Source organism: Mustela lutreola, chromosome 2, assembly GCF_030435805.1.
Source record: "Mustela lutreola isolate mMusLut2 chromosome 2, mMusLut2.pri, whole genome shotgun sequence".
NCBI classification, from domain to species: Eukaryota; Metazoa; Chordata; class Mammalia; order Carnivora; family Mustelidae; genus Mustela; species Mustela lutreola.
This window is the reverse complement of record NC_081291.1, coordinates 131,314,953-131,338,793: the sequence shown is the minus strand read 5'-3', so window position 1 is coordinate 131,338,793 and position 23,841 is coordinate 131,314,953. Positions and strand designations below refer to the sequence as shown.

The 23,841-nt window shown below is 37.2% G+C and overlaps 1 protein-coding gene and 2 long non-coding RNA genes across 14 annotated transcripts in view; 1 reads left to right on the top strand and 2 right to left on the bottom strand.

Annotated features, from left to right (window-relative positions):
* Nucleotides 1-23,841, bottom strand: part of MECOM (MDS1 and EVI1 complex locus) — a 543,943-nt gene that overhangs the window by 64,870 nt on the left and 455,232 nt on the right. The window contains exon 1 of one of the 10 annotated variants that reach the window (XM_059163533.1): nt 632-723. The exons of the other annotated variants lie outside the window; for them this stretch is intronic. The gene's annotated coding sequence lies outside the window, so the exon portion shown is untranslated. Of the gene's footprint in view, nt 1-631; nt 724-23,841 lie in introns of those variants that run through there. 10 annotated transcript variants of the gene reach the window in all.
* On the top strand, nt 721-18,679 carry LOC131824890 (uncharacterized). 3 transcript variants are annotated; one of them, XR_009351025.1, is made up of 5 exons: nt 721-859; nt 3,046-3,112; nt 10,138-10,320; nt 14,903-15,048; nt 18,153-18,679. It is a non-coding gene; the product is annotated as an uncharacterized LOC131824890 (long non-coding RNA). The 3 variants fall into 3 exon arrangements; XR_009351027.1 differs by having other exon boundaries at nt 18,137-18,679; XR_009351026.1 differs by having other exon boundaries at nt 11,072-15,048.
* The window catches only part of LOC131824891 (uncharacterized), a 23,497-nt gene continuing 14,589 nt past the window's right edge, over nt 14,934-23,841 (bottom strand). Inside the window, exon 3 of the long non-coding RNA XR_009351028.1 lies at nt 14,934-15,020. This is a non-coding gene — a long non-coding RNA (uncharacterized LOC131824891). The remainder of the gene's footprint in view (nt 15,021-23,841) is intronic.

The following is a 23,841-nucleotide window of genomic DNA, read 5'->3' as shown; positions in this document are numbered from 1 at the left end:
TTCGGTGGCCTGTTATCTGTGACATTGAACTGTTATTTCAGATAATGGCCATTGTTTGAGGGAAAATCGCACAGCAGTGGTAGGTAGGACAGGAAAAATCCTTTGTAAATAACCTAAAACCCGGTCAGATATTCCCATAGAGTTCGGCGCTTGAGAACCTTTAAGAGCCCCCGGTTTGCTGCCATTGATTTCCTGCCCTTCCTCAACTTGCCCATTGTCGGAGCACCCCCCCCCTTTTTTTTTTTTTTAATTTAGCCATAAATTGGACCGGCTCAAGCTATGAGCTGTTCTATTTTCTTCCTGTCAGGATGAGGGATTTGTTTTATGATGCATTGTGTATTAAATACAAGTAATCTGGGGAACCGATTGCTTCAGACAGTGCGGCCTGATCAGGGGGTCTGAGAGCTCAGTGCCCCAATCCCCCACCCCGGCCCCGCGGCCCCCGCCTCCTTGCCCTTTACAAAGCGGCTCTGAAAAGGAGGAAACGTCGGTGGATAAACAAAAGGTCGGATAGAATCAGTGGAAGGTCCTGGCTAAATTAGGATTTCGTGGAAAGGGCCTCCGAATTTTTTTCCCTTATATTGGGTTTGGGTGGGGGAGGCGGGGCGACTTTCAAGGTCTGGGTACTTGCAGATGCGGCAGGAGGCCGGTAGATGGCGTTGCGCCCCGAATTAAGGCGCCGAGACTGCGGCTTCGGCTCCAACCGCCCAGGTGAACCCGCTATCGCCCGCGCGGCGCGAGCCTCCGGCTTTGCCCTGCGCCTAGCGCGTGGGCCCGCCGGCGTTTCCCGGGCTCCTGGCCGAGTGCACCCCGCAGTCCAGACAACGCAGACACCGGCCTGAGCAACGGCTCGCTCTACGTAAGACATTCTCTTCTCCAAACAGGGCCAAAAGAGTAAACGCCCTCTCTCTGAAACCTTGAAAGATTTATCTAGAGAGATGGGGGATTATTTAGCCTCGTCGTTATTATTTTATTAATATCGTCATCAGTCTTGCTCTCTACTGAATAACTTGTGAGAAAGGCTAAAGGAAATCATTAGAAGGACCCGGGCAAACACTAAATATTAATCTCTCTCCCTCGCTCTTCCTCTCCGCGCCCCCTCTCTTGTTTGATTGTATAATAACTTCGTGTAAAGACAGAGTCCCCTCACTTTTTCCGGACGACACAGCTGGAAGTTTAAAATTAGGGTCCTGAAATCCCTGGGTCGTGAGATGGGCCTCATTTCTCATGGAAGGAGCCTCTTGCTGTTACAAGAACCCCTTAGGAGAAGACCCTGACCCACCTCCTCCCACCAAAAGTGAAACAGAAGAGGAGACAGAGGGCTGGAGAAGACTGCTTGCAAGGGGCTGGTTTTTTCTCCCTGGTTAACTTGCTTTCCATCAGGAGGTTTCTAAAACAATAAATAAATACAAGGAGCCAAATACCACCACCAATTCCCTTTATTCCTTGGGATTTCTGGTGAAATCTGTTTACAGTAGTTCCTGGTTACAAATTAATCTGCAAAAGCCGCTGTCTGCTCAGCAGTAATCAGTAACATGCGTGTTCTGCAGTGTTTAGCGCTGCCCTTGAAATGGGCTATTAAAAATAATGGTTTTACTATAATCTCAAACCAACTTTAATTTGCAAACATGTATCAAGACAAATGATCTAAATATTAAGGGAATGGAGTGGAAGAATGTACTAGATAGAACAAATGTATAGCTCTGGGGAAAGCAGAAAATAGAGTGATTCATCAGCAAAGTTTAAAAAGAGAATCATACTTTTAAAACATTTTTTTTCCCCAGAAGGAATTAAAATATTGTTTTTTTCTGTCTCATTCTGTTAATTGTTGTTTACCAGGAAAAAGGTACTGGAAAATATGAGGTTCATGTGTGAGTTGATAGATTTTTCTGGGAGCTGTAAAGATCCCCCTTTGGCTGATGGCAGGGCTGAGGTGGGAGAGGTTAATGTGTTTTCTTCCTGGTTTGAAAAGGGCATAAACCCTCCTCAGGCCCCTTCCTTCCTCCCCCATCTGCGTGGATTGCAGAATCTTTAAAATGCTCAAAGATTTCCAATAAGGCCACTGACTCGCCTTCATTGTGTAACTGTTTATTTAAAATAAGTCAATATATTAGTTAAAGCAGTAAGAAGTTAGTGCTCCAGTATTCAAGTGATTCCCACAAGACTGTAAGCTGATGCCTCTTTTAAGCCTTAAACTTCATGGTTGTCCCAGAAGTAAAAGTTCTGCTAATGGAGACCCTATGGGCATGGTACATTCCAGCACATCATTAAAGGAAAGAAAAGCAGTCCAGCCAAAGCCAGATGAAATAACTGCACTGTCCACTTTTAATAGGCTTCCTGTGGACAAACAGCCCTGTAACACTCTGCAGAGGACAATATTTAAAAACAAGACAACTTGCTGGCAGTTTTCAATACCATAAAGTTAATAAAGTATGTTCCCATTCACCCTGACATTATGTTTTTAGTTTATAGAGGAAGGCACTTTATAACCTCAGCCTAAGTAGAGTTCCCTTAATTCCACAGCTTTGGGTTTCTTGAGGTGGCTAAATATACACTGAAGTTCAAGCTTGACATTTTTGTTTTAACACTGGGTTTTTTTTTTTTTTTTGGTTTTTTTTTTTTTTTGTAGCTTTTCAAGAACATACAAGTGCATTTTTACATTTCCAAAGTGCAGTTTCATTCATGGAGATCCTGTTAAATCTTGTTTCATACAGTTCACATCAAGAAGCATGAAATAATCTGAGAAATTGACATTTGGCCGAACAATAACTGCCTGCTAATTAAATTAGCTTCATGTATAGATATTGATGTGTGTTTAAAAAGAAAATCGATGCTTCCTTTTCCACATGGGAATAGGATTTTGTAAAATTTGACTTAACTGAGACAAAGATAAGAAAAATACACGTCTTTAGGATTCAAGAGACTCCCCATTGATTCTCATATAAATATTTTTCCCAATACAGAAACTCCAATTTGTCTCTACTATCTTTCCCTCCGAATTCTTGACCACCTACAAGTTCTTCTCCCAAATCCTTTTACCTAAAGAGTAAGCTTTGTAATGAAGCATAACATCTAGCAAGAGAAACCAGATCAGAAAGCCATGGAATCAAAGGTAGTATTTTAATTTTAGTTTATATGTTTTAATCAGGGAAGTATCTCACAAGATGGGCCTCCTAAATTTGAAGGTGAATTCTGTGGTCCTGGGTAGGTAGACCCCAACAAAACAGTCTAGCACAATAAATTTACAAACAAAAAGAATTCTGAATGTCTATAATCACCAACAAATACCATCCTTGCTCAGGAAAGATATTTCTGGTCTCACTTGATGGACTTCTTTTTTTTTAAATCTATGGGTGTGGGGGAAGAAACTGTTGGGGAAAAAAAAAAAAAAAAGAAAGAAAGAAAAGAAAAAAGGAAATTAAAGGTAAAAAAAAAAATGTAAATAAAAAATTTCCCTTGGTCTGGAAATGGGCCCTACTGAAAGCATGTTAATCTCCACCTCAGTAATTTGGTTCTCCAGGAGAAGACAGAAGCCCTGCTGCTGTGCCCTGCACTTCATAAATCACATCTTTATGTGGACAAGGTCAGGGCACCTAACAGCTCAGACATGGGCCTTTGCAGTGGCTCGAGGATTCAGGCATGTTTACTCTCCCGCTTGGCTCTCCGAGGAGTAGTCCAGCACGCTTCTAATTACTTTTGATTATTTTCATTTGCTGGGGTCAGTCTGGCTTGCCAGGACTGCTGGAGGGTTGATTTCCTACAAATCTTGATGTCTTTGTAGGACGGCACTGTGTGCGTTCAGAATTAGCACCCCGTTATTGTCCCTACAGCATGGGATCCGTCATAACAGATACTGTGATATAAAAGTTTCCCCAGTGAATACTTCTTATTTTATTAATTAACTACACAGGCATTATCACCTATCTGATCTTTAAAAGAAAAAAAATTGCAGATGACTTGCTTACCAGTTGAGTGTTTTATAGTATATTTGACCAGAAGGAAAGTGAATTTCTTTTTCTTTCTTTCTTTTTTTTTTTTTTTGCTTTGACTTTAAATATATTTAGTAATGACTAGTAGCTCTTTGGAAACTAAGATGAAATACTTTGCTGAGACAACAGCTCTAGTGAATAAATTACTATAGTCAGAGATTTATTTCCTAAACTCCAATTAAGACTGCCATATTTAAAATATTTTTTGTTGGGCTATTTTGATGTATTTCAGGCCTAAGCTATTACGCTGAGTGGTTATGTTGTGTGTAAAACACAACAACAAAAAATTTATACCAAGTTTAAATGAAAACACTGTTATAAAAACTTGAATAAAATATAGTAAAATTTTGGTAGAGAGAGAGAAACAAAACACCATTTTTCTCTTCTTTATCCACCCAAAAAAGAAATGGTTAATGATCTGATGTGTATACATTAAAATGTGCCTTAAAAATGATGAACAAATAAACATTCACAAAAACTGAAAAACAGATATTCACCAAGGAACATATAACACATCAATCTGGTTGTTTGGGAAATAAGCATTGTAGATCACTGAGCAAAAAATTACTATTATATTTTCTTTTAATAGACAATAACTTGGATCATGATTATAATTAGTCTCAAAAAGCCAAATCCCTCATTCTTCCTAACTTTAGCTCAAAGAATGAAATGCTCTTAGCCTTAACCTCTTTTAAGAATTTACTTCTTTTAATTATTTTATTAATTTTAATTAATTCAATCTTTCAAGACATTATTCAATAACTTTAGGGTCAGCTTCTTCCCCGAGGCTATAAGAACACCATTCCAATGTGCTTTTAAGACTCACAATTATGTGGGGAAAGTGAGTTGGGAGACATTTGTCTACTCCTTTCTCCACTCATAGCTATGTGTCTATAGGTAAGTCACTGAACCTTTGAGTTGGTTTCCATGAAAGTTTCATAATATCAGCCCAACAGGAGTGTTGGGAAAATAAACTGGGTAATGTGAGTGTGGACTACTCTGAGTTCATGGGAACAAGTCAAAATACTGTACATTTTGCACTACTGGTATTGGGATACTGGGTTGGACTAGACTTACATACACATGCAGTGAGGAAGACAGTCTAGTCTGTATTTTGAGGAATGGCAAAATATAAGTATTTTTCTATCCTCTTTCTTCCATTTCAATGCCAGTTGCCCTAATCCTTACCCTGACCTACGGAACAGAAGAATTTGAAGAAAAATGTTTTTCCTCTCTCAAGCTGTGGTACCCCCAAAGATGTCTGTCTCTGTCTGGCTTGCAGCTGAGTTTGTTCTCCACCCCCACCCCCTTACCCCCTCCACCCCCCGCCCACCCTGGCTTCCCCACTGTATTCTCTGCCAATCAGTGAGAGAGCTCTGAGGCAGAGGGAAAATGCCATTGAGATTCAAGATCCCTAAAGACCGGGTTAGGCAGCCACGTACACATGTACACACACCTAAACACACACGCATCTAGATTAGTTTTAGATCAACGTTTATTACCAAGGCCAGGAAATTTATTCTCTCCTGTGTCCTCTGGTGGGTTCTGAGTGCCAGAATAGCAAAAATTGGGTCTATCTTATTTGCATCTATTGCCCAGAGCCTAACTCAACACTAGGCATACAGTAGGTATTCAGTAGATGTTTGCTGAAAAAATATACCAGGACCTTTCTTGATTTTCATTCCCACCTAGCTTGGAAGCCCAGCTTGAATGCCTGTTAGCTCTTGTCTGAATTACTGCAATTACCTCCTAAAAGATCGTCTGACCACAGCTTATCTTCCCACCAGTTTATGCTCAACACTGTTCATCTTCCCAAGTATCAGCTATTAATCACTTCCCTGTTTAAAATTCTTCCATGGGTTTCAGTTGTCTAATGCAGTATAAACTCATCCCATTTTTGAAAATTATATAAAGCCATAAATGAAAATCACTTAGAATCATGCATGGTGCCCAGCATATGGTCAATAAAAATAGTTATTATTATTATTACTGAAATAATTGTTATTGTAATCATTACCTTCCTCAGCCTACAAGTCATTTTGCTTTGATTGTCTTGGATAATATCTTATCTGCCCAAAGACCCCTCCATTTTATGCCCTGTGATTCCCACCAACCAAGTTTGACCTTTTCATCATTCACCCCAAATCATCTGTGCTTCCCTCCTGGTTTATATCCAGTTCTATCTTACCTTACAGTAGTATCTATAATGGTCCTCAGGGTTCATTATTAAAATAATCCAAAACCCTCCTGAAGGGTCATTGTAAGATTCATCAAGATGGAATCAAGTTTTATTCATAGTGACATCTTCAGCAGCTTCTTTTCATAATGGGCTGAAACCACCTCTGAACTTTCCTTGCAAGTGTGAATTAAGCATAGCTAGATGTATGAGGAATTGCTACATTTACTATCCAAGACAACTGGACTACTTAACATTGTTCCCCATGGGAATCATTTGATGAACTGATGAGTCTTTTTCAGGGAATTTTAAGATAGAAATTCCTACCACTGCTATTTCACCTACTTCATTGCTCCCCATCACTCAAATGTCTCTTTCTGTACTATCTGCCCTTTACCTGAGTGCCAACCTGGGCAACATCTTGGATTCTTTCCTTTCCCTTAACCCCAGTAAACAGTCATTGCCTTGGTCAGTCTGTTCAGTTGTTTCCATGGGCCCTTCACCTTCCCACTGGCACTGGCCTGCTGGAGGCCCTGGTCATTGTAGGCCTGAATTTTGTGACATCTTTATACCAAAAATACGCCTTCCTGCAATAATGAAGTTCTAAAAATGTCCTACCTTTAAAAACAAAATAGGTAGAAAACAAAGAAAAAACATGCTAATAAAGATTCCGATGGACCCCATTCTGCTAGAGAATAAAGCCCCTAATCCCAAGTACAATCTCCTCTCTAATTTGGTGTCAAATTTATCTTTCTAGGTCCATTTCTTAATTCTTCCCTCTAAACAAATCTTCAGCTCTGGTTAAAGCTAAGGATGTAAGCAGAAGCATTTGGTCCTTTAACTGTGTTCATGTGGGCTCTTCATGTTTCTTTGATAGTCACAGCATTCAGGAGATGAAACAATAGCAATAATAATTCTATTTGTCAAGCTCATAAACAGCGCTCTAGACACCCTTCCTTGAAATTCTTACAGTACTCATTATTAAAATCAATCACTGGTCAGTCCTCATATTTAGGGTCATTGGGAATATTTTTGTTATTTGCCAACCTACCTATAGGCTCTTTAATGGCAAGAAACACCCGACACACCAGCATTTTCTATTCAGTGACTGGTTAACAGGTATTCCCTGGAAATGTGTTCTATGGTTAAATAAGGTGATAACTCCCATTGGGGCTTTACAATGAACATCAACATGGTAAATGCTCTAAGACTCTAAAAGCTTCAGTAAAGAAACCTTTTGACTTGTTTAATGGGGCATCAACAAAAATATTTAAACATGAATGGAAAGCCCCTTGCCCTTTCCACTGGGACATGTAAGGGAAATAATTTTATGTTACTTTGCATCCGTTTCAGAAAAGTATAAATGTATTCTTCTAAATATTTTTTCTATCTGTTGATTTTTTTTAACTCTTGATCAAAAATGTTACTTCAAAATTTTAATAGAGGAATAGACACAAAAACTAAGGCTCAACTTTTCATTCAAATTGAAAGCATCTGAAAAGTCTATCAAGCTCACAAGAGAAGTAGGTTATCAGTAAACTCTAGCCAATTGATCCTCGCCCTGTGAACTGCTCTAATTGTATTTGAGAGTATGGTACTGAGAGCCTTCCAAAGGAATGTGTGTAATCTCATTTCGAAATCAACCCACTCTTTCCTACCCTCTTCCATTACAATCTCTCCTCAAGCATAGATTTTTACCATGGGCATATTTACACACAATGTTTTACATTATTTAGGCTTTCCTTAATAAGATTTGGCATTATCTAGATCTGTACTTCCCCAGGAGGGGGAAACAAAAAAAGCAGCAAGTCAATCTCAGTCTAAGAATCCCTGAATTAAATGTTTAAGAATTTTCCTTTTTTCTAGTTTTTGATATTGGATTCATGTGTTGTGCCTGCAGATGGCTGCTTAGCCACTAAACTAAGTGGACTTTAAATCAGATGGCATACAAAATTACAGGAATTTGATCTTTAGATAAACCACAAACCTTGATGAACTAACGTTGTTCCAGATGAATTAACTCATCATCCTGAGGAACAGAACATTTCACAGGAGCGACCACACAATCTTCTTTGTAAAGAACGCTAATGACTATGATTAGTTTGTCATCTATTGGAAATGCTTGCTTTCTAACTAGAGAGGCATACACTGAACAGGGAGTTCTGGCCCCAGAATTAACACTTCACTCCAAAGCTTTGACAGTATGTGCTGATTTTATGACGTGTTTGTTACAGAATTATTAAGAAACAATAGGCTAATTTCTTATCAATAATTTAGTGAAAGATTTGTCTTTTCTCTATGTTGGAAATTCTAAAATTCCATTTTATTACATCAATGGCCACAGCCAGACACTTTAACAATAAAAAAATTTAAAAGAGCCGGGAAAAGTGTGTTGGGCTTACAATTCATTGAATGGGTGTCACATCTCTTTTGAAACATATCAAGGGTAAAATGTCAAAATATATTCCAACAGTTGGTTAAAGTACCAATAAAATCCCAGTATCAGTATGAATATACAGACATTGATTTCAGCCATGGTTTTAAAAATATCTTCTGTAAATTTTGTTGAGTCAATCTTCAGCATCAAATAAAATCCTAATATAGCCTGTCTATAAACTCCAGAATTAAGTACTAGTCAACTTCCAAGATGCAGATTCTCAAAAGGTATTTGTGTTTTGATATATAGTTCTTGGCTGGAAAACAAATCCAGGCTTGCTAATGCAGTGCCCTACAACTAGAATGGAGAATGCCAGAAGGGATATGAATGGAAATACTTAAAGAGGAAAGAAAAGTATGCACACTGATTCACACATAATTTCTATCCCCATATGATATGGACTACAAATTTACAAATAAAACATGGAACCCAGTAATCAGATGGAGAAAATTGAAATTATGAGCCTAGGAAGGTAAGATTGAAATGACTACAGATTTTAAATTTTAAACTCATGCTTTTGTGTAATACCACATTGCATCTTATACACGTTTATATTTTTCCTCCCCACTTTCACTCTTACAAGAAGCTAACAAAGTTTGTATGTCCTCAAAAATATGGGTAGATGAACCAAATTGAAATGATTTACTAAATACTCTGGCTATGTAATGTGTTTGTATTAATTTTGTGGGTTTTGTTGTTTCTGCAGAAAGTATCATAATAAATGTGTATCATTTCTTATGCATATCTCCTTGGTAATCAATTCTGAACTATTTCAGGAAAGTCATTTGAAGTCTTTACAAAATATATTTTGCTTAATTTTAATCTTGGAAATTATCGTGATGTTGTAACATATACATATTCAAGTTACTGATGTTCAACTACTGTGAAGAGAAAGAAAGGGAAGAGGAAGAGAGAGAAGAAGGGGTTTTGAGACAGAGAAAGAGAGAGAGAGAGAGAGAAAGACTGAATGATCTTTTATCCAGAAAAGAGAATGAGGTAGAGACATGAATCATCTGTTCTCCCAATAGGAATCAGGCATCAAATGCCTTTTGTGATGAATATCTTGTTGTGTTGAGTATGTAACTCTCACATTTAGAGATATGCACCTCTCACACAATGCAGCATCTGAGTGCAAATACTATACATTACTTTCTCTGACATTCAACCAAAGCCAAGGTGACTCACATCAACACTGGTGGTTTAAGGGCCAAGCAAGGGAAATTTGGATTACACCTGATTTCCAATTACTTGCTTACTGCAGAATGTAAGCCCTCAATAAAATGTAAACTGATAGAATATGGTTTAGGTTTTAAAAAATATTTCATAGCAGTGACAAAATAAGTAATCAAGACAAATAAATGAATGCAACATTTCTATCTAAATTCTTCCCTGTCCCACCAAATTTTGCTTAATGTTGTCCAGGTGATGTGGTGAATCCTGCAGGATTCACATGACCCAACTCTCAGATCACTCATACCCAGGATGTGTTGTCAACAGTCTGTTTTTGCAAATAACCTGCCTCTTGTATCCTTTAGTAGGGAAGGTGATGGACTGAATGCGGTAAGCTGCCAGAATGAAACAAGAAGATCTTCTTCCCAGGTCTCTCCCTTCCTGCGAACATGAGCTCACTCAGGCTCGTGAGCCCTCAGTCTCATCTACGGTTTCCAACTAAGCTGTAGCACTCTGATGTGGGAGGTTGCGATGGACTCTTCATCTAGGTATATAATACTGAGATAGTTGCTTAAATTTCTTGATGCAGTCTTTAAAATGATAATAATGGCCCCTATATCATAGGTTATCAGGATTAAACTGGAGATAATGTATATAAAGAACTTAGTATATTGGGGCACCTGGGTGGCATAGTCACTTGGGCATCTGACTCTTGCTTTCTTTTTGCTCAGGTCTGATCTCAGGGTTGTGAGACTGAGCCCCATGTTGGGCTCCAGGCTTAGTGCAGAGTTGGCTTAGGTTTCTCTCTCCCTTTCCCTCTCCCTCTTCCTGTCCTCTCCCACACATCTTCCCCTGGCTCATGCTCTTGCTTTCTCTCTCAAATAAATAAATAAAATCTTAAAAAATTACTTAGCATAATGCCTGGGGCATAGCAGAGACTCATAAGGAGGAAAGACAGTGTAGTGATTAAAACTGCAGACTAGAGTAGGACAGCCTGGATTTAAATCACAGCTTCACTATATGCTAGGCTAGTGACATGTGCCTCAGCTTCCTCATCTGTAAATGAAGATAATGATAGTATCTCATAGGGCTATTGAGATGATGAAATAAAATAATCCACACATAGCACTTAGGTCAGCACATAGCATGTAAACACCTCATAAACATTAGCTATCATTAAAAGTCCTAACTATAAAATAGTTATCCTCTATATAAATGCCTGCTATAGTTTATTCTTCTCAGACATCCTCACATTCGAAGACAAACGTTTTTTCTCCTAATTTATTTTTTGCCACGCAGGTAGAGGTTGTTTCAGAGAAACAGAAATGGAAACAGAGAGCACCAGAGAATAACCAAAAGAAGCAATACGAATAAACACTCATTATGGTCCCTAACATTAAATTAAGCTTTCCAATGCTAGTGAGGAGAAATATTTCCTAAGAGAAGAGTGTCTTGGAGATAGGTGAAAGAAAGCACATGAAGAGAAACAGGAGTCTTCATGATTCTACTGGAAGTCACACGTTTTTACAGTAAACCTTGAACAGAAATGTTTGAATTACAGTTCAGTTGTAAGTTGAGCTAAGCTACTGAACAAAACAATTCTTCAAAATGTGGGGGAAATGAGACATGAAGCATTGGAGGGAAAGGAAAGAAGATACGCAGAGTGAGATGCTGGTGTGAAATGCAGAGCATCAGAGTCGAAGGAGTGCCGTCTGCGGCGTAAAAATCTGTTCTGTTGGCTGGGGCCACAAATGCGAGAGAGTGGCCATCAGAAATGTATCTCCAAAGCTGGTCAGATCTTCAGATGACCGCAGCTACCATCTTCACTGAAACCTGATGAGACCCTGGGCCAGAACCACCCAGCTAGCTAAGCGGCTTCTGATGTCCTTAAGAACTGAGGATACTTAGGAACCATAGCAACTGAAAATCATGACTGTTTAGTATTGTTTTGAGCCACGAAGTTTGGGAGTAACTTATTATGCAGCAATAGATATAAAATACAGCAGCCAAAGCTCTTTGGTGGATATGGAGAATTCAGTGGCCTGACCTTCAGTCATCAGGGCATTAAGGCCTGTGAAGGAGCACCCCCAGCCCGCATTTGGCCCCGTGGGCTGTAGCTCCAAAGGGACGCTTTCATGCTCTCATCTAACAATACCCACTTCCATTTCTGCTCATGGACTGTTGCTCAATATTCTCATTAGGACTCCCTAGAAGCCATAAAATTAAGAAGCATTAGTGACTAAGACTTGATAAGGCCTAATTATGGAATGCTTTCCAAAGACTATTGGACTTTAGGCTATACTGGATTGAAAACAGAAAAAGGCAGTCACGACAAGTTTCAGAGTGGTGACATTATGGCAAGATTTCGGAAAGTTTTGTGTTCTGTCTCCAGAGCCATCACATAGGACATCATGGTTTGGGAACATGTACCAAACGAGGGTTAGCTACTTTGCAAATTCAGACTGATTTTTGTTGTCTTTATAAAAGGACTAAGATGTTGATCTTTGAACAAAGAAGTGTCTTGCTAAGCTGTTTCCCAGGAGTTGCCCCCAGTTCCAGCCCAAAGCTAGGAGAAAGGCAATACAAACATATCAATATCAAATGCATCAATGAAAAAGAACACTAGCAATTTCTTTCTCTCCCCTTCCGCCCTCCTCATGGACTAGGACCTTGCCCCTTGCCTGAGGTAGCAGGACCTCTCCTAGGAGCTACAACCACTTCTGATAAAGTGGCTGCTGGCTACCATTCCCAGAGGCTCCCCGAGAGATTGCCAGGTTTGTCTAAGTACCAAGCAAACTATATCAGACAGGACACAGAGCATAGGAGGGATACCCATTATCCTTTCCAAGGGATATACTTTCCACTTAAATTAATTAAGCCACTGAGGTTACAAAACCATGAAAGGGCATGACAAGTAAAATTATCACCATAATAAAACTGAGAAAGGAGAAGCAGACATTAGAGAACTTGCCTGAGGTCCCAATGCTAGTAAGTGCTGGGCCTGTGGCTAGAAAACAGAACTTTTTGATTCTTAGCTTTTCCCATAGTGCTAGTGGTTCTCCACCTATCTCAGCAAAGAGGCTGGAGATATATATATATATATATATATTTTTTTTTTTTCTCTTCCAGAAAATCTGATAATTTTATTTATCACTCCACTTCACTTTGATATTTCCTTTGTGGTTTTCATTTTTAAACATTTTCTTTGAAGCTTTTCAAATTACAAAAGTAATATATGTTTTGCCAATCAAACAATACAACACAAAGGTGTTTCACTTTTCAGAGGCAATCAATATTCAGCCCAGTTTGTTTTTCTTGTGGTATTCTTTGCTCACACAAAACAAAGAAATATATGTATTTCTATAAAAGTTTCAATATTTGTTTTTACCAAAATAGAGTTATATTGTACATAGCAGTCTACAACTTCCTTTTTTGAAAGTGGGAATGGATCATAATCTCTAAGTTAGGAAGTCTATGTCTAATTTTTTTTATAAAATTTTTTTTTTTAAGATTTTATTTGACAGGCAGAGATCACAAGAAGGCAGAGAGGCAAGTGGAGAGAGAGGAGTAAGCAGGCTCCCTGCCGAGCAGAGAGCCTGATGCAGGGCTCGATCCCAGGACCCTGGGATCATGACCTGAGCCGAAGGCAGAGGCTTTAACCCACTGAGCCCCAGGTGCCCCAGTCTATGTCTAATTTGAAGTTCTTTTTCTAATTACTGTATGCATACAAAAGACCACATGTACACACACACACACACACACACACACACATTTTGCATGAACTCTTGGGTTTCAGAATAACTCTGGAATGTCTCCTCTATCACAAACCATGCTCTCCAATGCCTTGGCTCTTGATTCACAGTTGAAAATAACCAAGCTAAATATGCTGCAGGGTAAGGTTTAGAAACCAAAGGAAATAAAAAATTAATATAAACCACTGTCCCTGCTGTTCAGGCCCATGCAATCTATCTAGAGAGACAAGACTAAGCTACTTGAAAGAACAGCAAATAGCACAAGATTGTAAGTCATTAAGTACTAAATTATGTGGCTCAAATGATAAGTGCTACAAAGATTCAGACAGGAGAGAGATGTGTGAAGGCTGGCATGTGAGAGAAGCTTTACGGGACAAGTGAGACTTGTACTCATTCAAAGTCTGGCCGAAAGTGGAAAAGAGTATTTCTGGGGATTTTACTATGTGCCAGACATAAGTTAAATGTATTTTCAATGTTTGCTTCATTGCTTTGATAAAACCCAGAATCTCTATTGTTCCTCAGGTGTATAAAATCATCCCTATATATTTAAAAAATATGATTATAGTATCTTAGGTATGTGTATACTCTTGTGTGTGATTTAAGCAAAGATTAATTTTCTTGATGGATTCAAATGTACCAGGCAGATTTATGCTCAGTGCTGGGTGAATCTGTTAACATGAATTAGAGGAACATTGAAAAATAATTGTTCTGGTAAAAATCTAAAAGCAATAGATGATTCATGAAATTTCTAGGGTAATTTTTTATTAACCTAAGAATAACTGATAACAGCCTTAAAGTACATATCCAGGCATAATGCTTTGTAGGTAAGCTAGACATATCTGATTTCAGAGAATGGGGTTTTCCATATTCTTGAACAACGAAAGATGCAGTCTATGTCATAGTCAACCTATTTGCAATAGTAATTATAAAAATAACAAAAATCATAAAACACTTCCAAATTTTAAGCATAATGCCTAAATATATATGCTCATTGCTGGTGTGTGTGTGTATGTGTGTTGTAAGCCCTTTAAAATCAACCCATGGATTTAACTTTTTTGTAAATTGTTTGTTTTTTATTATAAATCTTTTTTTTAAGATTTACTGATTTATTAGAGCAAGAGAGAGAAGAGGAAAGGGCAGACGGAGAGAATCTTTCAAGCAGATTCCCTGCTGAATGCGGAGCCCCAGACATGGCTCAATCTCAGGACCCTAAGATCGTGATCCGCTCCAACACCAAGAGTGGGATGCTCAACTGACTGAGCCACCCAGGCCCCCAATATCCATCATTTCTTTTAAAGCAGGTGTCTTTAAATATTTTTATTTTTCTGACATCAGTCAGTCTGTTAATTTTACTCATTCATTCATTCATTCTGGGAAGAAATCAGACACGATCTTTGCCGAATTCTCATCTTTAATCCTCCAATGGCAACAATGTGACAAATGAACTGGGGTGCAGCAAGTGGATGCCAGGTGACCAATTAGCAAGCAGCTGAAGTCTCAGAAGCAAGAGATAATGATAAGATGGTAAGACATATAATAATCATAATACAATCATGTATTAAGTCTCTCTTCTATGTCAAATGCTTACTATGCATCATTTCATTTAATAACTAACAGGCTATAAGTGATTATTACCCTTGTTTTATAGATGACAAAACTGAACTCAGTAAGATTGAGTAAATTACTTGCCCTAAGTCACACAACTGTTAAGTATTAAAGATGGGAATCAAACCCTGATCAATAATGACTGAATATTTCTGCTATAACCTTTTCCCCAAACTGCACTACCTCAGACATAAAGATCAGAAAGATTGGTCTCCTAATTTGCCAAAGACGTCATCTGTCTGATATTAAGAGTTGAAATTCAGGGTCACTCTGAGCCAACCACTGACTGACAGGGAGCCTAAGGGATGCTAACCTTGGTTTAACAAAGCATATTAGATAAATGAAGAAAGAGCCCACAAGGGGCATTTTCAAGACCACTATAAACTCTGGAGACATCAGTGAATCTATAGAGCATATAAGTAATTAATGCAGCCATTCTGCAAATGTGAACACGGAGGCCAGAGAAGAGACATAATGTTCCTAAGGCTCAATCATAATCAGAGTAAGGACAAATTTGTACCAATGCTTGGTTTATGGCATCATCCCATTTTTTTCAGTTACTCTCTCATTGATGAACATACTTTAACTGTAGTCCATTAGGAAAAAACACATGAAAAAGAAATTCAGTACTTGAGACAGAGAGGCACTTCTTAGAAGTAAAATTTTAATCCACTAAGGTTCTCAAAAGTGACCTCAGAAAGTGTATTACCTACCTATCCTCATCTTATGTTTGTCACTTAGATTTGTGTAAAAATATAAAGGTGAAAGTAAAAGAAAACAAAACAATTTCTTAATTTTCTGTCCACAACCATGCATCTGGCATAATAGGGATGCTAGTAAAAACAATGAAATTCGATGTTTAACATTATGTCACTAAACCATAATTATGTCTCTTTGCCCACGGAAGGTGGTTGGGGTTATTAGTGGCAGTTTCCTCCTAAATCCAGAATGCTGGCCCTTGCTATCAGCTTCCTTATCTGATTCTTTACACTGCTTCAAACTTCCTTGTGTTATTATCATTGAAAAACACTTGCGGTCTGCATCCTGGGTGCAAGCCACGGACCCCCTGGTGTATTCTTGTCTAAGCCAGATTCCTAGTAAAGTTTTCTGACAAAAGTCTGTTCTACATAATAGCCAGCTTACGTTTTGACAGGAAATAAGTTGGTTTACAGAATTAAGTCTTAAAGTAGGAATCAGGTCCTTTGTTTTAAGATATCTTCTAAAACTGCTTAACAAGAGCTCTTCAAGAATTTAGTGAAGACATATATGGATGCATGCAATCAGATAGCAGCTAAGATTTCACCTTAAAACCTTCCAGTAATAGAAATGAAGTGTTTACTGTGCCATTAGAGAACGCATTTTCAGACTCTGACTGTGCTCAGTGAGCGTTTACTCCAGTGAGAAATTAGATGAAAATGCATCACGAAAACAAGGTGAAGTTGTAAAACTGATTAATCCCAGTAACCAAAGGAGATACAGTATAATCAAAATGTTGCAACTGCCCCGGATGGTCAAGCCATCTATAATATACGAGAAGTTTGTAATTAGTCTATGTTTTTCATCACTAGGAAAAAAATACGGGGTTTGAGATATCATGTTTAAAGCTCCTAAAGAACCCGAAGTTGTCATGCTAAATACAAGAGATCTAAAGATCTGCTGTTACACATCCATTACATTTAGTGGGCTGTCCTACTGGCTTTTTTGAAGTGCTATATACATGATATTGCCGGGCGAAACACTTTATGTACCATACGAAATTTGAGGCATAATGTTTAACGTTCACGAGATAAGTTAACAAAACTGTATGCTGGTGACTTTTTTATTTCCCTGTTTTATGTTCTTCAAATACTTTAAGGAAAGATAAACAAGAAGGTAGGAGAATAAAATGTGCCTTTTCCTTCTACTTTTTTCACTTTCTTTCCTAAATTAAATTACAACTGCTGATTTGCACCCAAGGAAGAAATCATGTTAGAATATGCTGATTTTTTTCCCCCCTAATGTTTAGATAACAGCTTTCAAAACACAGCTAAGTAAAATGTGTTTTGAGATGGAAAACATTTGGTCTTTTTTGCAGCTTTCAACAGCTTAAGCGAAGGGATTTTTAATGTTCCCAAACAGCTGGGCCATACTATGTATATCATGAATTCCACTCTCATAGAAGGATCCCTTCTCCCGCACTGTGCAGAGAGGTCCCCTTTTTTCTTCCCATTCTTGTTGTTTATCCCTAATAGCTTCCCATTATTATCACAGCTTTCTCATACGTCATGCTTACAACAGTGATGGCTGGAACTTATCCTTGAACAAAACATACACTTTGCCTTAAAAAACTATGTATGGTTTTCTATTTATTATGTGGTGGCTATAGAAAGCAACAGGTTAATATACATTAGAATAATAATAACAGGATGACAGGGAGAGGAAGATTGCCATTCTTATTATCAGGTCCCCTTGCAACTTTCTCAAAGGTGCTACTGAACTTTCCAGGACACATGATCTGAACTGCCTAAATTTTTATTACTCTCTCAACATCATTCTAAATATATAAGCAAAAGGTGTTTTTGAAGGACAGCTAAACATTTCACAATTATTTTCAAACTCCTTCCCAGGTAAAGGGTTGTACATAAATGCATCTAGGTATCAGTATTTATTTATGTGACTATAAGAAGTACGGTAGTGAAGAGGGTGTGGATGGCAATAACACACAATGCCAGTTCAACGTGAACAAAAGTAACAAGCATAAGAGAAAAAGCCAAAGTGGTGTGAAATAATTACGGGATGCACATGTACTGAGGTGAAATATATCTTAAACAACAAGCTTACTGTTTTATATCTGAAAGACTCAAAACAATAGTTTTCATACACTGAACATGCAAGCCATACAAATCTATGTTCATAAATATACTTAAATTACGTATACTATTTGTCAAGAAATAGGCAAAATGTCATTGTCTACTTTTATAATCTATTGCTTATTGTTTGTTTTCTAGCATGTTTTACTACTTGTCAGTTTGTCTGTAATGTAGGGGATGAACTGGATGGAAATGCTTCTGCAGCTGCATATTCAACTCCTCTGGTGCTACTGCAAAACTTGGGGCTTTCCAGCCTTTTGGGGAGGCCAGTCATTTCTAGGTGCTGAGGATGGACCGTGAGTGGAGGAAGAGGACATTTCTCCAATATATGACATAACTGATTGGCCAGGGAATTCAAGGTCCCACAAAGTAGAATGCTGCAGTGTTTATTATCTACTGTGCTGTTAGTTTTACATAATAAACAACTCTTAATATACAAGTATTTCAGATGATTAACAGTAATTCAAACCGCTTTCACAAATCCTCTATGATTGCTTTTCACCGTGGGTAATCACCCTCCAATCCCTCCTCTGGAAAGTTATTTTGTTCTTGAATAACTGAAAAATTTATATCTGTAAATAGTCTATACTTCCATGAATCACCATGCAAGCCTAAGGCAGGAAAATGATTCTGTATGCGTGTATGCACATGTAGCTTCAAATTTGTTTTTAATAAAACAATACTTTTTATTGAAACAAAAATGTGTAAATGGCTTTTAAGTACTTGCCCTTCCCAGTTCCATACTTCAATTAACAGAGTTATTATTCCCTTACCTATTAACTCTGATCCTGGAAGAGAATTTGCCTTTAAAATACTCTGTGAAATGAAATAAATAAAATAAATGCAATAAATAAAACCCCTGAGAAATGAAAGGGAATAGCAGCTTGTCACATGAAGACAGGGATGGGGCAAAAATGACAATTCTAAGTTAAATAATTTGATCATTTTTAGAGGAATTTTTGAAACCACTTTTAGACTTTTTATAATGAGTTTTTGTTGGAAATGCTTTAGATTCCAAAGCTAACGCTGATAACTTTCTACCTTACAGTATTATCTCTTTTTTTTCCATGCCACTTTAAATTGAACTAGTTGGTTCTTTATTAAATTATGGTATTATTTTATTTTGGTTTGCCTGAGAGATATTAAGTTAAAGAATTGTAGCTGTGAAATTGGTAAATGTTGCCAGGTTGTAGATTAAAATCCTGCTAGGTCAGATTTGTTAACATCAATTGCACTGTAATTGGTTATGGGCAAACCAAAAAGATTCTAAATTCATTTCCTATGTCAACTTAAAGGACTATGTTGAACCTATATCTAATCTTTTTTTCCATATCAAAACTGTCTTGGAAACCTCATTAGTCTACTTTGTTAAATTCTTGGTGCTTAAACCTTGTAGTCAGACTGGGCTATAAATAACCAAATAATACATTGATTTTCATTGAGAGAGCTCTTCTGACTGAAACCAGACAATTGGCAAGTCACACAGAAAAGCTGGAATAAGAGGAAAAATTCAGATTTCCATACAAAGATGTAACTTCTTTAACATATATAAAAATCCAAAGAACATAGTAAAAGCAAAATATCTGTGATTTAGAATAGTAGAGTTAAAATTTTTCTGCATTAAATGTACATATATTATTAGCTGAAAAGCCATGTGGATAAAAATAAAGAAATTATATTTGCTCAGATTTTGGTTTCTACACTTTAAAAAGTTATAGATAATATTTTCCCTTCATCTAGCATAAGTCCACTCCCTAAGCCTAGGTTAAACTAAATTAACAATTTGCTTTAGCTAACAAAAATAGCTATTAAGAATTTGTTTTCTGTTTTATTATTTAACGTAGGGAAAAAAAATCAAACACGATTTTTAGCAGAAACATAGTTCTTAATAGCTTATCCTGGGTCACAGGTGAAATCTCTCCCTGACTTGGACTTGTTAACTAGGTAAAAGACTTGTTAGTATGATAAGAAAATCAACATATGGAGTTACCAAAAAGAGGTTAAATTTAATCTCATTAATTTGGACTGAAATAATCAACATGCTATAAAAATTTTTCATAAATGGAAATGATGGTAATTATACTTCCAAGTGTGTTCTGCTATGTTCTTTGCAAACATTCCAGAACCCAAGTGGCATAGTTTCTCTCTTATTACTAAATGTTTGCTCTGACCTCAGAGTGTTAATACAAATAAAAATATTGACATTTTTTCACACTTATTCAATATCCACTAAAAAGAAACCTAAAGTATCATTCAAAACTCAGTACATCTTGTACTTAAAAAAAAAAAAAAAGGAACCTTCAAAATAGATTTCTAAATGTAAAATAATATGTCTTAGATAGTGAGAGCCAGAAGTAGCCTTTAGTTTCTCTGAATTATTCCAGCTTCCTGCTTAACCATCTTATCAGAAGTTTATCTCAATAAACAGAGAGGGGCAGCACGACACTCCGTTCTGTTCAATTCTATATGAAGCCAGTTCTACTTTTTTTTTTCATGGGAAAGAAGAAAATGTCAGCCAGCCAAAATACAAAGGCCAAGATGGTATCTTACCACTGGCCCAATGAAGTAATGTTTTAGAAAAATTATACTTAGCTATTTATATATTTCATACTGGAAATGAAGTCCCTAGACTATCACAAACTACCTTATACACATGCCTAATACTGCAAGCCCTCTTGTGACTGAGTCATCCTATTTCTTTTTTTTTTTTTTTTTTTAAGATTCCATTTATTTATTTGACAGAGAGAGATCACAAGCAGGCAGAGAGGCAGGCAGAGAGAGAGGAAGGGAAGCAGGCCCCCTGCTGAGCAGAGAGCCTGATGTGGGACTCAATCCCAGGACCCTGAGATCATGACCAGAGCCGAAGGCAGCAGCCCAACCCACTGAGCCACCCAGGTGCCCGAGTCATCCTATTTCTACCTGTTGATTGAGATAATCTATTTTAATCATTAAAATTGTCTGTCCCAGACCTTATGAGTCAGCACCAAGTTTCTCTCTTCTCTCAGAAGTAACTTCAAATTACACTGTTTCCCAAGGTACTAAATTAGGCCAGGTCACAAGAAGGCACAATTCAAAGGTATACACACTTCTGTGGGTGCCAGAAATGCAAACTGGTTCTGCCCCCCCCCCCCCATTCAGCTCAGGGTGGCTAAAGCTATGATAATTTCTTTACTCTGAATTATAAACCAGCTTCCCTAATTCTAGAAACATTCCACAAAGTTTCACAGAGAATTCACCCTGCAGTTTATCAAGGATTGGAAGACTCAGTCTCTCCTCATATAAAGGCAGCAGCTGGGGATGATTTTTCTCTATTACTATTGAAAAAGAGTACACTGTTCAACTTGGCAGCTTAACAAAAAAACCAAACTAACTGTGTTAACTAATTCTTTAAATGACCTCACAGGTGCTTTTGAGATTCTACCTTTAATGTCCTTTCCAATGAGCCCTGTAGACTTTTTGATTCTTTACGAGGAGAATATAAATTCTAAAGCCAATGGACAGTGTTTTAATTGTAAATTACAGAACAGTCTTTTGTACACATAGGCTGAAACTCTAGAATGAGTGGATATTCCTCTTTCCATGTTGTTAGATTAATAAGAAAATTTCAAAATGTACTGCTGGAATTTGTTTTTGTTTTTACATCATTGTGTTACTTACAAATGCCTTTACATTATTTTAAGACTGTTTTCTTCTCTGAGTATACAGGCATAATTTAATTTTAAACATGCCAATTTACTACCAGAAAATACTTTATTATTATTATTTTTACTATTATTATTAATTTTGTTTTTTTAGCAAAGCAGCAGCAATAGAGAAGGTTTGGAGAAAGAAGATGTTGCAAGTAAAATGCTACTGTGTTTTTCCATTAGAGACATTTGCTGACGTCATAAGAATTAATTAAATTGCTTTAGCTCTCATGAAGAAATCTATTAATAACCAGTAATAATTAAGGTACATTGTTCAGTTTTCCTTCACCCTGAATTCCCTGTTAGGCTTTGTTCTTCTTGGAGACAGTGCCCTTGTGATTTTTTTAATCTTTTCTAATGCCTACTCCAGTGATCTGTACATAGTAGGTACCAGTATATGTTCGATAAAATGAAGTTTGAAATATTGTTTTGTAACATAGTTATTAAGCCCCTTAACATTTCATATCATGGTCATTGTAGTCCATTAAAAGGAGAAGTGTAAAAATGGTATTAAAATGTATTTAGAAATTGATCCAGAAGAAAGTGAAAATAATTTTAAACAAAACAAATGATTATTGGAATAAATAATTTGATAGTCAATTTGTCGAGTCCTTACTCCATGTCACTCTGAGGCAGAGGAAGGAAATGATGAAAATGTAGAATAAAAGGGATAAGAAGTTACTCCTCAGCTGTTGTCAAATGGAAAAGTCCCTTAAGAGAAATAGGGAAGCTTGGCCTGGGCGAAGTACCCCAGAAAACTATTAAGATGTAGATGAAGCAGTGGGGCAGGGAACTACTGGCCTTGTTTTCTAAAGGAAAGCCAGAGAACTGACTCCAGCAAAATAGAAAGTTCCCAGGAGAGTAAACATTAATACAAAAGGAACACCAGGTCACTTCAGAATGAGCAATAGGAAACTAAACCAACATTCAGTGGGCTCTATCCAAAGTAGAGTAAAAGACAGAGGAAACTCATGTGAAATCCTGCATGAAATCTAACAGGCGACACCACAAAGACAAGACCGAGGAATGAGAAAAAAGAACTCTCTTTTTGTTCTAGATGTGACAAATTTTTGCTAAGAGGAATATATGAAAAAAATATACATATATGTTTCTAAAGTCTGCCTTTCTGCCTTTAGTTTGACTTGGCATGAACATGCTATTATTACATTTAAGAGCTGGATGGTAGACACCTTCCATCAAGTAATACAATCATGCCAACTTCCCAAGATATGGATTTAATTTTTTGAGTTGTTTTGTACAGATTATTGTCTGTTGCATTCAAGATAATGTTTCCCCAACATCCTACAAAATCTGGACAAATGTCAATTTCGCTTCTTTCTTTCTTTCCTTTGGATTGTATGTTTTTACTTTACTTGCTTCTGTAATAATGCCTGTAGATATAATTAAAGACCTAAGTTTCTAGCAATTATCCCCCAAATAAATTTAATCTCAGAAGAAACAAACTGGAATAGAAAATTTCTTTCTGTGGATGGAAAGTGGAACAGAAAAGAGATTATATAAAAATTGTAACTGACATATTAATGATTGCAATTTTATGAATTTGAAGATTTTGGTTGCTAATGACTAAGAGCAAAGTAATAAACCTGAAGAATGGATATGAAGATCTTCTATTCCTAGGCTAAAAGGCTATACTATGTTTCATCATGTTCAGATTCCTTACTTGGCATTATGAAGGTCTGACAGGTCAGGAGGCTGAGGACATACTTTGGTATCGTCCAAGCTCTATGGCTCACCAGCAGGTAGCCTTGACAAGTCACTCAGCCTCACTGTGCATTGGCTTCCTCACTGGGAAGAGGGGGAGAAATCTAAGGGCTCAGTACTTATCTTATTGGACTCCTGTTAAAGTAGAGTGATATTGTATATCAGGGCACCTAATAAACTCTAAGTACTATATAACTGTCAGTTAAAGGATTGTTACTATAATTATTTTATTCCCATGCCAATATTGTCTCCCCATCGTTTACTGAAAGGAGAGGAGATATATATATATATATATATATATATATATATATATATATATATATATATATATATATAAAATTTTGGTTCCGTTCATAGCATACCTATTTCTATCATTAGCTAACATGATAAAAAATAAGCATAGGAATAAACATAAAATATAGGTGAAAATTACAACATTTGACACTTAATAACCA